Genomic DNA, 15,688 nt, shown 5'->3' with positions numbered 1-15,688 from the left:
CATGAACCAGGCAAGAGACTACACTGACTTTTTGTAACTTTATGTTAAGGACACTACTGAGAAAGTGGTAACAGCAGGCTTTATGATCTAATGCATTTGTGTTTTCAGATAGCATAAACTATGTATTATAGGATTCTTCATCTTGGCTTACTCAGTGCACCACCAACATCCAGGATAAAAGCACAGGATTAGTCTAAGAACTGGTTAACAATAAGAAATAAAAGAACTACAATCCAAATGGCAGGAAGTTATTTTGAGTCCCACAGAGCTTTGTACTCAGACGGACCTCTGCTGTTTCTAATCTATATAAATGATACAGACAGCTATACCTGCAGTAAACTGGTTAACATGTTCACAGGCTACATAACATTTTCAAGTGGAGAATCAGTAATGCGTGCAATAGCTGTATTAGGAGAGGTTTCTAAAATAAATGTACTGGGGTCATTCAAGAAAGGATTGCATGGGACGATGGAGAAATGGAGCACTAAAGAGGAAATAAGACTTACTGGGCTATACAATCTTTATTTACTTTCCCCATTTGTTTGCTTTTATGAAACTAATGTTGCTGTTGTGTATTCCCTTTCATCAGACTAGTGTAGGAATTATCAAGGACAACATATTCTTCATATATGTAAAGTGAACATCTTGGGAATGCTCATGTGAATATGTGTTTGGCACAAAGATTTGTGTGAAAAGTATGAGTTTAGACAGCGTAGAAGCAATATCATGTAATTTAGGTGACCAATCAAGTACAATTCTTCTGTCGTTTTGAATGGAGGCAATTCACAATGAAATCTGGATTTTATTTTACATGTTTGTGTAATTTACTAGTCATAATAGTTTGTGTTTTATTTTCAGTAGTTTCTGAATATGTATCAGAGGAGTAGTCTAAACAAATCTAAAAAAATCAATCTGGTTAATTAATACCAAATTTAATTGCAGAGATTGAAAAAGCTTTTTTGTACAGTACTGTAAGTTTTAAAGATGAGTAATTATGAACAAACTGGCTGTGTGGACTGAATTTCTTTCCCTCTAATTCCATTTTAAATGCAAATGCTTCATTTTTTATTATGGCTTTTAAAAATGATAACTATTCTTCAGCTGGATCTGGTTTAAAAATCTTATTGGCAGTCCAGTTTCTATCTGGTATAACTATATCTTGTCAACCTATTCATATCAAATCATGTGATGAATTTTCTATAATTTGATTTTTACTAGGGCTGTCGATTAATCACAGTTAACTCGCAATTAACTCAAAAAATTAATTGTGATTTAAAAAATTAATCGCGATTAATCACACTGTTAAACAATAGAATACCAATTGAAATTTATTAAATATTTTGGATATTTTTCTACATTTTTAAATATATTGATTTCAGTTACAACACAGAATACGAAGTGTACAGTGCTTACTTTATATTATTTTTATTACAAATATTTGCACTGTAAAAATGATAAAAGAAATAGTACTTTTCAATTCACCTCATACAAGTACCGTAGTGCAATCTCTTTATCGTGAAAACGAAACTTACAAATGTAGATTTTTTTTGTTACATAACTGCACTCAAAAACAAAACAATGTAAAACTTTAGAGCCTACAAGTCCACTCAGTCCTACTTCTTGTGCAGCCAATCGCTAAGAGAAACAAGTTGGTTTACATTTACGGGAGATAATGCTGCCCACTTCTTATTTACAATGTCACCTAAAAGTGAGAACACATGTTTTCATGGCACATTTGTAGCTGGCTTTGCAAGGTATTTACGTGCCAGATATGCTAAACATTCGTATGCCCCTTCATGCTGTGGCCACCATTCCAGAGGACATGCTTCCATGCTGATGACGCTCGTTAAAAAAATAATGTGTTAATTAAATTTGTGACTGAACTCCTTGAGGGAGAATTGTATGTCTCCTGCTCTGTTTTTTACCTGCATTCTGCCATATATTTCATGTTATAGCAGTCTTGGCTGATGACCCAGCATGTTGTTCATTTTAAGAACACTTTCACTGCAGCTTTGACAAAACGCAAAGAAGGTACCAATGTGAGATTTCTAAAGATAGCTACAGCACTTGACCCAAGATTTAAGAATCTGACTGTGCAGGGCCGGCCCACAACATTTTGGCACCTGAGGCGGGGAGCTCAAATGACTCCCCCATATCCCCTCGCTTGGGCCAAAACTTGGAAAGGTCTCAATTCTGCCTTCTTCCGGTTCTACTCCTCTCATGGTACTGCTCTGCTACCTACCCCAATAAAGGACAGCTAACAACTTAAAATGCCTTGTTCAAAAATTTTAAGTAACACTTAACTTTCAAACGCCTGAACAGCAAATGTAACTTTTCTTGTCTGCATAGTAAACACTGGCATTTTCATCTGTTTGAATAATCAAAGTGGTGCTTTCCGTGCCTTCTTGGTTGCAAAGATTTGAACTGCTTCCTGAAGGTCCACAGTCTGGACCAGCTCATGCTCTATTGAGATGGTTGCAAGGCCAACCAGCCTCACCTGTGTCATTGTGGAGTGTAGATGTGTTTTTATTATCTTCAGCTTGGAGAAGCTGCGTTCTCCGCTGGCAACTGTTACAGGAAGTGTTAGAAGTATGCGCAGAGGAACAAAAGCATTTGGAAAGAGGGTGGTCATCTTATTTGTGCACATATATTCCAGAACAGCCTTTGGAGTGGATCCTGCTGAAATGTATCTTGAAAGGGCTTTCAGTTCATCACCTAAATCAATCGCATCAATATCGCGCATGTCATCATATGTCAACACTGTCTCTAGTGCCCTCCATTGCTGGTGTAGGTCTTCTTCAGGTATTGTGAGAAGTTTTGGAATATCATACAACATCCCAAATATACTGCTGTGTTCCTTGAGCTGCATGAAACATTCTTCAACTGACGGTATTGCACAGTCTAGCACCTGGTTAAAGAATTCAACTTTGAATTGTTGTTTGGGGTCTCTTATGGGATTATCCCGTGCCTCGTAATCAAAATGTTTTCTTCTTTGGTGACTCTTGTATTCTTGAATGGGTGGGAAAATAGCATGTGTGTGACATTCCTCTGCCAACTTCTGTGCACTCTTCAGAACATTTTGAAATCCCTCATCTGACTGGTAAGACTGTAGGTATGACTTTGCTTTGTCCAGTTGTTCCATTTCTCCAGATATATCAAGGCCAACACCTTGGAGTCTCTTGCTTACAACATTTATTTTAAACAGTATGTCATGGCACAACACTAAGCCACACAGAAATTTGAAGTTATGTATGTTTCTGGTGATTCCATTTCCCTCTGCCACTGTTCTCCCACGAACAGTTCCTGTCATAGCATTATCCTCCATAATGGCAACTATGGCATCATCTATCTTCCCAATTTGGTGTTTGATAGGCTTTATCACCTACACTCAACTTTCCCATCATGTGGCACTCAGTGGTTTCAGTGTCAGAGAGGATGTTCCCAGATGTTGCTTCAAAATTTGCATCGATGAGTTGATGCAGAGAAAAATACATAGATGCTTTGAATTACATTAAAAAATTCAGCAGCCTCACTAGAAGCTGATGCTGCATCACTGACCACCAAGTTCAATGAATGAGAACTGCATGGGACAAAAAAACCTCAAGGGCTTAACTCTTGGATCCGTGTCTGCACTCCTCTGTTCTTTCCTCTTATGTTGGCACCATTATCGTAGCCCTGACATCTCATGTTAGCTATCGCAATTCCCGTGTCTTCCAGCTTTTTAAGAAGCACATTTGTCATACCAGCTCCTATAGTATCATCAATGTCAATAAATTCTAGAAAATGCTCTCTGACAGTCACCATTGCAGGGACATTTTCACTAGGTTCTGTTGTTGTTACAAAACGCACCATTAAAGTAATTTGTTCCATATGGCTGATGTCAGGTGTGCAGTCCAAAATAACAGAGTAATATCTTGCTGACTTCAGATCTGCCACAATCTTCTGTTTGACTTTTGTTGCCAGTAACTGTATGATCTCATTTTGATTTGTTTTTCCAAGGTAGTGGTGTGTGTACATTTCTTGGGTGGTGACTCTTCTTAGATGCTCCTGGAGTACAGCGTCAAACTCAGCCATCAGCTCCACAATTTTAAGGAAGTTTCCATTGTTTGGCACATACAGCTGATCTGAAGTGCCACGCAGTGCTAGGTTTTGGGTAGCAAGCATTCTCAAAATGGCAATGAGCCTTTTCAGAACATTTTTCCAGTAAAGAGACTCTGATGCAATCTTCTCTTGATGCTGATCATCTATGGTGGCCTTTAACTTTAGTCTCATCTCAAGCTCTTTCCACCTATGGAATGCTCTCTGGTGATTTGCTGCCTTCTCATGGCATGCCAGATTTCTAGCCAGATTTTTCCAGTCCTTTGTTCCTGTAGAACCCAATGTGGCTGGAACATTAGACTGGAAGAGTTTGCAACAAAAACAGTATGCAGCATTCTGGGTTTTTGAGTACATAAGCCCTGGCCTCTCCACTTTGTTACCATTGGGGATTTCATGCCAGTAATGTGTTGGATGGAAACTTCTATTTTCATTGTCTTTGGGAACATGAAGTTTTTCACTTGCTGTGGCCCATGCAGTACAAGGAAGTCCCTCAGATTACTGCTCAAGTGGGTCCACAGTCCTGGATCATCTAGACTTAAGGAACTAAACTCAGCAGCAGCTGTTTCTTGCGCCTCCACCACACTCTTCTCTGATCTACACTTTTCTTCAGGAATGTGCATGGTTACATCCATTTGAGATGGAGATATGGATGCTGCAGTAGCTGCCAGGTCACCTGCACTCTGACTAACTGGAAGATCAGGCATCTCCTCACCACTCACATCCTCACTGGGGCCGGAAGGCTCACCTGAACATTTGTGTCTATGTATCTCAGGAGAGCTCCTTCTGCTTAGATAGAAAAGCTTCCTTTGCTTTCTTTCTTTTTCTGAATGCTGCCCCAGAGGGGTGTTTTCTTCTTTCACTCATGACTGCTGTTGTGTGCCAGCTATAGTGGCTCTCAACACTCAACTGAAGGGGACAAATAAGCAGGCTGGTATCAGGGCCTGAGTGAGGGAAGATATCAGTGTCTTAAGGGCCTAGCTGGCTCATACTACTTCAGTTGACTGCCTGTTCCCCTCAAGTGAGTTCAGGGAAGCAGCAGGAAACAGGAAGCTCCCTGAAAAACTGGTGTTAATCAGTCCAGGCTCCTGGGGGTGCTAGAGAGGTACATAAGAGGCTCTTCCTCCTCTCTTTCCCTGCAGCTCCTGCTGCTTTCTGTTATTCCCTCTCACCTTTTCTCCTGCCTGCCTGTTATGTCGCTTGTGCCCTCCTTCCTCCAGCACAGCACTCCACCATCTCTGTGCATCTAGACAAGAGAGAATATATATGCACCAGCATCAGACACAATTTTCTACACTCTGGGTCCTAGTGGCACCCGCCCCCCCGCCACACACACACAGTCTGGCACCTGAGGCGGCCGCCTCAATTCGCCTCATGGTAAGACCAGCCCTGTGAATGTGCCTTCCTAAATCTGAGAGGGACGGGGTGTGGAGCATGTTTTAGAAGTCTTAAAAGAGCAACACTCTGATGCAAAACTACAGAACCCGAACCACCAAACAAGAAAATCAACCTTCTGCTGGTTGCATCTGACTCAGATGATGAAAATGAACATGCGTTGGTCTGCACTGCTTTGGATTGTTATCGAGCAGAACCCATTATCATCATGGATACATGTCCTCTGGAATGGTGGTTGAAGCATGAAGGGACATATGAATCTTTAGCGCATCTGGCACGTAAATATCTTACAATGCCACCTACAACAGTAACATACGAACGCTTGTTCTCACTTTCAGGTGACGACGTAAACAAGAAGTAGGCAGCATTATCTCCTGCAACTGTAAACAAACTTGTTTGTCTGAGCGATTGGCTGAACAAGAAGTAGGACTGAGTGGACTTGTAGGCTCTAAAGCAGGGATCGGCAACCTTTGGCCTGCAGCCCGCCAGGGTAAGCACCCTGGCGGGCCGAGCCAGTTTGTTTACCTGCCGCGTCTGCAGGTTCGGCCGATCGCGGCTCCCACTGGCCGCAGTTCACCACTCCAGGCCAATGGGGGTGGCGGGAAGCGACGGCCAGCACATCCCTCGGCCCGCACCGCTTCCCGCCGCCCCATTGGCTTGGGACAGCGAACTGCAGCCAGTGGGAGCCGTGATCGGCTGAACCTGCGGACGTGGCAGGTAAACAAACTGGCCCGGCCTGCCAGAGTGCTTACCCTGGTGGGCCACGGGCCAAAGGTTGCCGATCCCTGCTCTAAAGTTTTACATTGTTTTATTTTTTAATGCAGTTATTTTTTGTATATAACTCTACATTTGTAAGTTCAACTTTCACGATAAAGAAATTGCACTACAGTACTTGTATTATAATTATAAATATAAATATAAAGTGAGCACTATACACTTTGTATTCTGTATTGTAATTGAAATCAATATATTTGAAAATGTGGAAAATATCCAAAAATATTTAAATAAATGGTATTCTGTTATTGTTTAACAGCGTGATTAATCCTGCAATTAATCACGATTCATTTTTTTAATCGCACGATTTTTCAAAATTAATTTTTTTAATCGCTTGACAGCCCTAATTTTTACATAGGATTGTTTGAAGACCTTTGAATTGTTTCCCTATCAGGCACTTTAGTTATATCTTCTATTTGTTATTTGTTCTTCATTACTCATGTTATGTGCTTCACTAGGTAAGTCACAAGGTATTGTTTCCACTTATAGGATTGCTGAAACTTTTATAAAGGAGAAGTGTAGAAATGAAATGTAAGAAATGAAAAGAAATAAATATAAATATAGCTGAGTAAGTTGTGTTCACTTTTATGCAAATACATTTTCAAGATGTGTAGACAAAAGCTGGTCAAACACTTCGGTTGCCAAACTGCACACAAACGTGTATTCCCATAAGTATCCTTGAAATTTACAGAATTTGTGAACATTTTTGCAAACAGAAAATCAGCCTTTTGTGGGAAGGGATTATAAAATATTGTGAACATCTGAAACATGAACACAGTAATGAACAAACATTCACAAAAATCCACTTTGTTTCCAGTAGTAAGAGAACAAGAAAATACACTAAATTTGCCCTCTTAATTGTGAATAGTTCACTGGCTGTAGTGAACATACTGTGTTTCCTGTGATCGCTGTTCCCACTGGACTTCTTATATGTACACAGCTAGCTTGTATTAAATCATCCTGTCGTTACTTCATCCTCCTACCTCACAGCTTGCTTGTTTGTCTCACTCATCTCTCATGCCTTTTCTTTTAAACAGTAAACTCTTTTGGGCAGTGACTGTAATTTAGTATATACCTGCAGATTGTCTGGCACAATGCAGCTTCCATTTTAACGAGGCCTCTAGGTGCTACTGCAATACACATAAACTAATAATAATAATAATAATAGCAGCAGTGTCCCAGTACAAGAATTTATCTGAAAACTAGGGGGCAGAGCCTCAGCTGGTATAAATTGTCATAGCTCCATTGACTTCAAAGGAATTATGACAGTTTATGGCAATTTATACCAGCTGAGAATATGTCCCTAATATTCTAAACAGGTACACTTGGTATGTGAATACAGGAAGCAGGGCTTCAGATTATGTGTGCATGTTTGTACTTTTTTCTATTGTGCTTATATATGAAATAGCTGCCAGCATATACACACATATATGCAAACATAATATAGGGTACAGATTATATCAAGAGTATTTTATCCACTAGAGTTAAGGTTTTTGACACCCAGGTAATGCAGCACAAAACCACTTTGATTTTTCCTGTTCCCATTTAGTGCTTCATCCTTTACCTTCCCTTAATATGCCCTCACAGTGTGTTTTGCTTTCCTAAATGGTTTGAAACTTAGCATTTTAGGGATTGCCAACCCACTTTACAAAATTGCATCTTTCCTATTTATATAATCTCTTGGAGATAATAATTTTAACCTCCTATTCCATATTTTCATTTGATGTTAGCTGCGGAAGTAGAAGTAGAGTGCATCACACTTCACAGTTTTCTATATTTTTCATATTTTAAAATGATGAGCTTTTTTCTCTTCTGACAGATTCAGGTGATAATTAACTGGTAATATAAAAGCCACTTTCAAAAAAGTCACTTCATACAGTGCTTATAATGTATTTAAAAAAAAAACCCATCTGCCTATTTATATTGCATCCAGTAGATTTGGCACCAAACCCAATACTTCACTCCTAACCTAAAGGTCATCATCCCCTTTTCTTAGGAGTTGAAAAGGATGATTAGGCCAAAATGCTGGATGTTTCTGGGCCAATGCTAATTGTAAATAAAATCATTTTAAAGTTCATGTACAATAACAACTGACTAATTGAGGATGTATCATAAAATATAACATGTAGCTGGTAGGTAAATAAACAAAGGGGCTTGTAGGCGGTGTGGACGTCCCTCTCTGTCACTATCTGAGGGAGGCCACGCCTCCTTGCTGTAGCATACCTGCTCAAAGGAGGGAATTAGCTCCTCCGGCCGGGCAGAACAGTACGGCAGTCTATGAGCCCCAGGCCCAGTCAGGGTGGGGCAGCAATGCTCTGAGTGGGTTCTGGCCTGCTATCAGTACAACACAGCTACGCAGTCTGAGTCCCAGTAGGGGTGAGCACTATAAAGTCTACAGACTCAAGTAAGAGTGAGCACCAAGAGAGTCTGGGGCTCAGGCAGGGTTGAGCACCAATAACAGTCTATGGGCACGGGTAGGGTTGATCACTAAGAGAGTCTATGGGGCTCAGGTAGGATTGCCTGAGGAGTGCAGTCCTCATGGCCTAAGGAGGGGGAGTACTGCCACCCCAAAGGTAGGGTGGCAGGGGGGACGTACCCGCCCAACTCCACCGCATCCCAGCCCAGGGCCCTAACAGTGGCAGAGTGTTCTGCCACTGGGTCAGTGGGGATCTGCCCGCAACACGCTGACCTTGTATCAGGCCAGCTCCCAACCAGACTGTTGCCTGGTTTCCTTGGGCTGTTTCCTACTCTCCCCCTCAGTTGCACCTGTGTCTGTCGCCTCAGGGAGCTCTGGCCAGTCCGCAGGTGGCAGCCCCAGCAGCTCCTCGGCATCTCAGTCAGCCAGCAGCCAGAGTAGATCTGGCCAGTCCTCAGGCAGCAGCCGCAGGAACTCCTCAACGTCTTGGTCGGCCAGCGGTCCTGAGAGCTCTGGCCAGTCCTCAGGAGGCAGCCCCGGCAGCTCCTCTTCAGGGTCCAGCAGCAGGTGGGATGTGGCCGTCTCCTGCGGTGGCTCCACCTTTTGTACTTCCTCTTCCTGTCCTGCCCTTCCGCTTCCGGTGAGGCGGACGTGGCTCTCCTGGTTCAACCCACTGGGGGCATGTTGTGGTCCCTCTCTGTCAGTCTCTGAGGGAGGCCACGCCTCCTCACTACAAGGCTGTTCAGAAAATTAGTTGTTAGCAAACAGCTGACTATAATATTTTGGTAATAAGTAACATAAGAATGGCCACACTGAGTCAGACCGGTGCTCCATCTAGCCCAGTATCCTGTCTTTCGACAGTGGCCAATGCCAGGTGCTTCAGAGGGAATGAATAGAATAGGGCAATTTATCAAGTGATCCATCCCCTGCATCAAGCCCCAGCTTCTGTAAGTCAAAGGTTTAGGGACACCCAGCACATGAGGTTGGGTCCTTGACCAACTTGGATTATAGCCATTTACAGGCCTATCCTCCAGGAATTTATCTAATTCTTTTTTAACCCAGTTGTAGTTTTGGCCTTCACAAAATCCCCTGGCAACGAGTTCCACAGATTGACTGCTTTGTTGAAGAAGTACTTCCTTTTGTTTGTTTTAAACCTGCCGCCTATTATTTCATTGGGTGACCTTTGGTTCTTGTGTTATGTGAAGGGGTAAATAATACTTTCTTATTCACATTCTCCATACCATTCATGATTTTATAGATCTCTATCATATCCCCCCTTAGTAGTTGTGATGTTATCTGATTAAACTATTACCATATAGATCATTGGTGAAACCACTGTTATATATTTGCAACAAATCTTGTATAAAATGTGGCATTTAAGATGTCTATGAAAAGATTATGATTTGCTGGTTATGATTATGCTATCTGTATGCATGTATCATTTTTTGTATTTGTATTTGAAGTTATGAGTATTGGCTCTATACCTGGATTTCAAATGTTTGCTCCTGGGGTAACAACCACAAGGTAGCTAGCCAACACATCTTGGAGGGACTATTCAAATTGAGTGGCCCAACAAAAGGACACTTAACTCACAATGGACCATGGGAGACACCCCTCTAAACTGAATGGACGTTCCATCTGAAGTATAGGTAATGGCTTCCTGCTATGACTAAGCGAAATCAGGCATGGACAGGTGACTTGCCCATGTGACTTCAAACTCCCATCTTTTACCTGTAATTTTCCACTAGCTGTGCTGAGGGCTTTGTTTGAAACAATGGATTTCCCTCCACATGGCAGAAGCTATAAAGGGCCCTGGAAACACCTCCCTTTTGCCTCTATCCTGCTCCAGCCTCTTTCCTACTTAAGCCTCTGAACTATGAATTTATACTAATGGGAGCATTCTAACCAATGGACTGAGGACCTTCCAATGATTTGGAAGCAGCCAGAGACTTGAGTTAAGCCAGCAGTTTATTCCATCACTGCTACAAGCCTGAACCAAGAACTTTGCAATTATTGTATGTATTTGATTCATTTAACCAATTTTAACTCTCACCTTTCTTTCTTTCTTTCTTTCTTTCTTTCTTTGCTTCTATAAATAAACCTTTAGATTTTAGATACTAAAGGATTGGCATCAGCATGATTTTTGGGTAAGATCTGAGTTATATATTGACCTGGGTCTGCGGTTGGCCCTTTGGGAACAGAAGAACCTTATATTTGATGAGACAGGTTGTAAAGAACCACTCATCTTTAAACCCAGTGTTTTCTGTGGTAATACAGAGACTGGAATGTCTAAGGAAACTGCTTTTATGACTTCTTGTTAGCCAGTGTGGTAAAAGAGAAGTTTACTTTTGTTGCTGGTTTGGTATACCTTATTGGGGAGAAACCACCAGTTTTGGGGTGTATCTTCCCCATTTCTTAGCAGTTTGTCCTGAATTTGGTATTCTCAGTTGTGACCCACTGAGGCACGGTTACAGTAGTCTCTTTTCCAAGCTAAAAAGTCCTAGTCTTTTAATCCAGGGGTTGTCAAACTGGGGGTCGGGACCCCTCAGGGGGTTGTGAGGTTATTACATGGGTGGGTCGCGAGCTGTCATCCTCCACCCCAAACCCCGCTTTGCATCCAGCATTTATAAGTGTTTTTAATTTATAAGGGGGAGGATTGCACTCAGAGGTTTGCTATGTGAAAGGGGTCACCAATACGAAAGTTTGAGAACCACTGTTTTAATATCTCCTCATAAGCTTGTTCCAAACCCTTAATAATTTTTGTTGCCCTTTTATGTACCTTTTCCAATTCTAATATTGAGATGAGGCAACCAGAATTGCATGCAGTATTCAATGGGTGGTATACCATGGATTTATATAATGGCATTATGATATTGTCTGTTTTATAATCTGTCCCTTTCCTAATGGTTCCTAACAGTCTGCTAGCTTCTTTGACTGGCACTGCATATTGAGAGGATTTTTCCAGAGAACTATCCACAATGACTCCAAGATCCCTTTCTTGAGTGGTAACAGCTAATTTAGATCCCATCGTTTTGTATGTATAGTTGGGATTATGTTTTCCAATGTGCATTACTTTACATTTTGTCTAATTTGACATAGTTAGCATAGTGTGATGCATTTGTTCATTTCATAGTTCTGTCAAAGGCTGCTAATTTGTGCATGCAACCAATTAAGGGGTGTTATTCACCTGTTGAGGTCGCCAAGGAGGAAACATGGATAGCTACTGTTTTGCTTCATGGGGGCTACTGACTGTAGGATTTGACCCATTGTTAGTAGAGATGGTCCCAAGACAAAATGGAAACTCTAGATTTAGATCCAAAGCTGAACTTCCTCCAGATTCAGGGTTATCCAGATCACAGTTTTGGTTTAGGCCCTCTTCTGGTTGTTAGGGAAGGTGTGTAAATTTCTGGTATATATTCCATTGTGCAAATAGTTGGATTTTTAAATTATACTAAAATAACCACTTTATGGGACCCTACTTATGTCACACAATGAAGAACTATTTGTCTATTTCCAGAGGATAATAAAAAGTTTAAATTTTTAGAGGGCATATTTAGCAACTCACCTTCCCACCTATCATAATACCATGCCCAAAGTGGATCATTTAGAAGATCTGTAGCTATATCACCTCTAGCTGTTGTCTGGACAGGTCTCGAAGACAGATGGTGAAATCCTGGTCACATTTAAGTTAATGGCAAAACTCCCATTGACTTCCATGGGGCCAAGATTTCATCCATTGTAAGTAGGCTGTCTTGAGTTCTTGGATGGGAGATCTTTGGGGAAAGCCATGGTGCTGCTGGACATGCTGTCAGTAATTCAGTTGGTGGCATGCTTTCCTCTGAGCCACTAATAAAATAATGCGTTGCTGATGCTGGTGCTGCTGTCTTTCAGATGAGACATAAAACTGAGGTCCTAACCACTTGTGGTGGTTAAAGATTCCATGACCAGAATAGGGGCATTAATTGTCTTAGCCTGATTGATTTTTGACCGGTTCTAATAATCAGTTAGTAAATTATATCAAGCATTTAGGATTCATCTAGAGGAAAGTGCTATATAAATATAACAAGGTTAAAATGTATTTAGCCTTACTATCTCCTAGCTAGCTACCATCAATGTTACATCTAATCTCTTTATGACTTTGCAGTTTAGAGAAGAATAGACATTTGACCTCAATTATGTGTATTTGGCAGATAATTACCTTGGCTGAATAGCCAGTCACGTGAAAATTTGATTGAAATTGACAGAATAGGACATACTAATAGATTGTTTTAATATAATGTGGTTATTTTCTATGATAAATGTAAATATTTTTCTGTTTATTTTAAATGTGCTTTGAATTTATAATTCCTGTAAGTATTAATCAGAGCATATTTGGGATTTGTAAGATAGAGGAGATGCATGCTGTAAATTATATAGGGTGTAAACTCCACCAGAGTAGTGTAATTACCTAACAAAATATTTCCATTTGGCTTCTGTCAAGCCTGGGCTGTCTGATCTCTACCACCCATTCTTCTCAGGTGTTCTGTAGTCCAGTATATCCTTTCTGTATTAATCTCCAGTTCTACACAAATCAAGAACAAATAAAATGAGCCTCTTTGATACTGCCTGCACTGTCCCTGTATCTCTGAGGGTGACTCCCTCTGGCATTCTACAAGGAAACTAGCATACAAAATGGCAGCTGTCCTGCTGTAGACAAGGAAAAGTCTGCACACTTAAAGGTACAGTATACAACAAATAGAATGACATCTCCTTTAAGTTTAAGCAGACAAACAGAAGTGACAAATGGAGGTTTCAGAGAGGGTCTTGGTACGAGGCTTGTTTGGTTTGTCTGTTTGTTTTTTCCATGAGGGTATGTGGCTGGGCTGTTGCCCCCTTCATCTTAAATTTAAAAAAAATCCTCACCTATGATTAGTACTATCCTGTCATTTTCCATTGCTTATTTATATATTATCCAAACTTTAAATTACCTCTAAGAATTTCACTTTTTCTGTTGCTATCATACTGTATGGGTATGATACTGCAATCTTGCAAAGATTTAGTCTTTGAGACTACTCATGTGTGTAAAGCATAAACATAATTTTTTTAGGCCTGGGGCTTTAGTTTATATTCCTATAACTCCACTTCTGGTCAGATCATGACACCCCCGGGGGGGAATCTTCTGAGTCCTAGTTATCACTCTAACCACTAGACAATTCTTCCTCTCCAATCTGCTGCAGAAGCCATTATCAAGCCATTAAAAAGACACTGTCAGGTCATATTTGGCTCACAGTTTCCACAAAAAACAAAATGTAAAACATATATATTTTTGTCATAAACTAATACTACAGGCTAGGATTGCCAACTTTCTAATTGCCCAAAACCGAACATCCTTGCCCTGAGGCCCCGCCCCTTCTCCGAGGCCCCCCCACACTCACTCCATCCCCCCTCCCTCCATCGCTCACTCTCCCCCACCTTCACTTACTTTTAATGGGCTGTGGCAGGCGGTTGGATGGGGGAGGGCTCCAGCTGGGGGTGCGGGCTCTGGGGTGAGGCCAGAAATGAGGGGTTCAGGGTGTGAGAGGGGGCTTCGGGCTGGGACAGGAGGTTGTGGTGCGGGGGGTGAGGGCTCCGGCTGGGGGTGTGGGCTCTGGGGTGGGGCCGGGGATGAAGGTTTTGGGGTACAGGAGGGGAAAGCATCTTTGTTTTTGAGTATGTATTATTTTAATGTGATTTTTGTCCTTTGAAAATGTATACATAATCCAAACTTTCTGATATCTGCACTGTTGTTCTGATGGCATCAGATGAACTTCCTATCTGGTACCTGATGAACTCTTTTAATATAGGAAGAATTTGAATGTTCTCATCAGTAATGTTGTGAAAAGACCACTTAACATAGTTACAGACTATTGCTTTGTAGGATTTAAAACTGGTTTGTAACTCTTGAGGACTCTACTACATATAACTAATCTTTTCCTTTTTTTAATGACTACAGAACTGGTTCCTATTGAAATGTACACAAATTTGTAACACATCAGGTCAGTTTAAAAAAAAAGAAAAAAGATTAGCAGAACCTAAATTGAATGAATTAGGTACTTACAGACAAAAACACTGATATTTCATAATCCTTCTGAGGCTTTTTTTGTGTGTGTAAGATAACGGATTTTTTTCTGCATGTAGTATTATCGTTTCAAGAGTTCCTAAAGGCTGACACCTGAATCTTCACATCTTTGAGAGAAGAATGGCTGTGTAAAACTCATTGGCAGCTCATTGATATCATTGCAACCTCACAACGCTCAAAGGAACCATTAGTAGCATCACTAGACTCGGAAAAAGCCTTTGATTGAGTTGCTTGGAATTATGTTTTTATGGTCTATGAGAGAATGGGATTCAGTGACCACGTTATCAATTGGATTAAACTGCTCTATCCTGACCCCCGTCTTGGGTGATCACGAGAGACTATTTCAGAACCATTCTCATTACAGAGGGGAACAAGGCAGGACTGCCCACTGACCCTTGCTGTTCTTCAGCATAGTTCTGGAACTGCTGGCATGCACAATCTGGGGCTCTGTGGATATAGTGGGTATTAAGATTGAGCATACAAAAGAAAAAAATATGCTGTATTCAGACAGTGGGCTAATTCTACTCTCTAACTCACAAAGGTTGATTCCCCAATTGAAACTCATTGAAAGATCCAGGTGCTTGTCCACATATAAGATTGGATCAAGTCTGAGACTTTAAAACTAACCAAATATACTTATCTGGTCTTGCTTAGTCAGTGGGATTTCCAATGGCATTAAAGTATCTAGGACTTCTAATCCCCAGAGCGTTAAAGCAAATAGCTAAAATCAATTTAGACCTGATTATCACACAAATCATGTGAGATGATTCAATGGGAAGCTATTCTCCTCGACCTTTGGAGAAAAATAAACCCAATAAAAATGAATTAGGTATCTAGATTAATATAGGTTTCAGAGTAGCAGCCGTGTTAGTCTGTATCCGCAAAAAGAACAGGAGTACTTGTGGCACCTT

Source organism: Terrapene carolina, unplaced genomic scaffold, assembly GCF_002925995.2.
Source record: "Terrapene carolina triunguis isolate 2854851 unplaced genomic scaffold, T_m_triunguis-2.0 Scaffold58, whole genome shotgun sequence".
NCBI classification, from domain to species: Eukaryota; Metazoa; Chordata; order Testudines; family Emydidae; genus Terrapene; species Terrapene triunguis.
Note: the sequence above shows the minus strand (reverse complement) of the source record.